Source organism: Octopus bimaculoides, chromosome 3, assembly GCF_001194135.2.
Source record: "Octopus bimaculoides isolate UCB-OBI-ISO-001 chromosome 3, ASM119413v2, whole genome shotgun sequence".
Lineage (NCBI taxonomy): Eukaryota > Metazoa > Mollusca > Cephalopoda > Octopoda > Octopodidae > Octopus > Octopus bimaculoides.
Window position 1 is genome coordinate 153,590,424 of NC_068983.1, and position 2,997 is coordinate 153,593,420.

The following is a 2,997-nucleotide window of genomic DNA, read 5'->3' on the forward strand; positions in this document are numbered from 1 at the left end:
TTTCTCGTTTTCTGTGACCTTTTCTGGCGTGTGTTTATACCATCTTTTTTCTGTTGCTAGACCTCAAGAGACAACAAGCTAGAGGTTCGAGTAGGTGTTATGCCTAGGATACCATATATTTGGATTTGTACAGTTTTATTCTAGTGAATGTCTAAGAAACCATAATAAAATTATGTGTTTGTTTTAAAATTTGAGATCACATAGACAATATTATTATTATTATTATTATTATTATTATTATTATTCAGGTCACTGCCTGGAATCGAACTCGGAGTCTAGGGGTTAGTAGTCTGCGCTCTTAACCACTATTGAAGTTGATGATGATCGAATCAAAGCCATAATTGAATCTGATTGTCATAAAACTGTGTGAAAAATTGCAGAGAATTGAAAATCACTTAAAATGTCCTGGACTCGTTAAGGAGCTCGATATTTGGGTTACACATAAATTGAAAGAGATTCACTTAACCCAACGAATCAATATTTGCGATATGCATTTAAAATGCAATGAAATCGACCCTTTTTAAAAAGCAAATCATCACTGGTGATGAAAAATGTATTCTCTACAATAACATAAATTGAAAGCGATCATGGGCGAAGTAAAAGAACCAGTATAAACCACATCGAAAGCTGAATTGCATCAAGAAAGGTCATGCTGTCAATTTGGTAGGATTACAAATGTGTTGTGCATCTTGAGCTGCTTCCAAAGAACCAAATGATCAATTCAGATTTTACTGTCAATAACCAATGAAACAGGAGAAAGCAATCGAAGGAAAACGGCCAGAATTTGTAAATCGTAAAGGAATTGTATTCCAGCATGACAACACTAGGCCACACATGTCTTTCTTACCTCATGTAAAATTATTGGAGCTTGATCGGGATGTGATATCATATCCACCATATAGCCCACACCCTGCATCATCAGATTAACATTTATTTCGAAGTTCAAAAAAATGTTTGGATTGGTAAAACTTTCAATGATGATGATCTGAAATCTCACTTGCTTCGATCAAATTAGACAAAGCTTGCTTTAGAAGTGTTGATATGCATTGAAAGATACAGAAATAATTTATTCTTAAACGCATGATGATGCTAACACAATATCATATACAAAATAAACTCTTCATATATTGCAGAAAAATTGTTACCATCCAGCCAGGAGACTCGAACTCATATCCCCGATAAGGGCCAGAAATTCTATGAGCGCGGAAGCATGAAGTTGCCAGAAAGTTGGCAAAAGGTCAACGAACATAATGGAAAATATATAGCTGATTATAGTTCAACCTTTGTATGAAAACAAAATGACCATTATTTCACACTAAAACACCGAAATTACTTTCTGTAAGTTCTGTAGTATCTCCACATAAATACTATACATTAACACAGCTTCTTTCATCACCTAAGTTCCTCCAAACAATTTTTCGTCCTCTATTATATGTTGCTTCAACTTTGTTTCTGATCAAAAAATTTACAGGTATTTCTTTGCAGATGGATATTTGCTCTCGATAACGTTGCGCAGGAAATGCCTATTTCTGAATGTGAGTTTTGTTAAATTTTGTACATCTTAAGAGATAATTCCCATTTCAACACAGTGCCAGCAATTTGTTTTGGGAAAGGACTGCTCAACTACATCTGCCTCCGCATTTCACCGTAATCTATGTACCCGAACCCTTTGGGACGAAAAGCAAAGTTTGTCTTTTGGGATTTGATCTCAGAACGTAAATTCACTTAAATCTTAAACCGCAACACATTTTGTTCGATGTTCAGAGATTCTCTCAATCCATTAAGTCTCACCTACGTTGCTTTGAATGACCCGCTCTATATTTGTGTGGAATATTCTCTTCCCAATTCCCACGAAACATACCTTCTCTGACTTGAAAATTTGCGAATCTCAGCTTCTAACTTCGCCACTTCTGTTCATATATTTTCGCAGTATAGGGTAACTATGAGCAAAATAACAAGCAGTTTATTTCCCCCTCACTGGACCCTCTGAAAAGGTTGTGCTGCTTCGCGTGGTTTTAATTTTATATTATTCATATTCTGTTTTATCCAATTATTTTTTTCCCCCCGCAATGACTATTTGCTACAATTCTTTGTGTTCAGTGGATTTTTAATCTAATCTAATATCACCCATAATTTTGTACTAAGTTGTACTTTCTTTGACTGGTTTCATTTAGAAATTGGCACCGGTTTTCCCTAGAGAACTGCATTGTGTGTCGCAATTCTATATTTATTTATGTATGAATTATTTTCTATTCTCTAGTTTTTGTTGCTATTTTATTCATCGCTGATACCTACACAAATTATGTAGACTATATAAATAATTATATCTTTATTGTTTGCCGGGAGTGTATTGTGAAGTTGGCATCTAAAATCACGTGTGATTTTATTAGACTATTTTGTTGTTTTCATTTGTAATATTCAGGTTTAACTATGCAATATTAGTAAGACATAGCTTCATCTATCGTGTCGTTTATGCTCGTTTTGTTTTGGGTAGGAGATGTAATTTTTTTGTTTTGTTTTGTTTACAACAGTTGTTATTTGTTATGATTATATTATTAATAAGGTGGCGAGCTGGCAGAATCATTAAAACACCGGAGAAAATGCTCAGCAGTATTTCGTCCATCATTACATTCTGAGTTCAAATGCCATGGAAGTCGACACTACCTTTCATCACTTTCGTGCTCGATAAAATAAGGTGCATTTGAACTACTTATGTTGATATAATCGACTTACGTTACCTCTAAAACTGCTGGCATTGTGCCAACATTTGAAACCATTATTGATATATAAGGAATAGTGGTTTGGCGAAATCAAGAATGCGTTTGGAAAATGCATCGCAGAATCTAATTACATCTTCAAGTCAAATCCAAACGAAGTAAACATGTATGTTCCATTGTGGTGTGTATATACTTCTGATCCATAGATTAAATAATCGTCAATTTCTTCTTCTTCTTCTTCTTCTTCTTCTTCTTCTTCTTCTTCTTCTTCTTCTTCTTC

At 34.4% G+C, this 2,997-nt stretch overlaps 1 long non-coding RNA gene across 1 annotated transcript in view; it reads right to left on the minus strand.

Moving 5' to 3' along the window:
- LOC128247356 (uncharacterized) overlaps window positions 1–2,997 on the minus strand; it is a 193,412-nt gene that overhangs the window by 3,663 nt on the left and 186,752 nt on the right. The gene's annotated exons all lie outside the window — the stretch shown is intronic.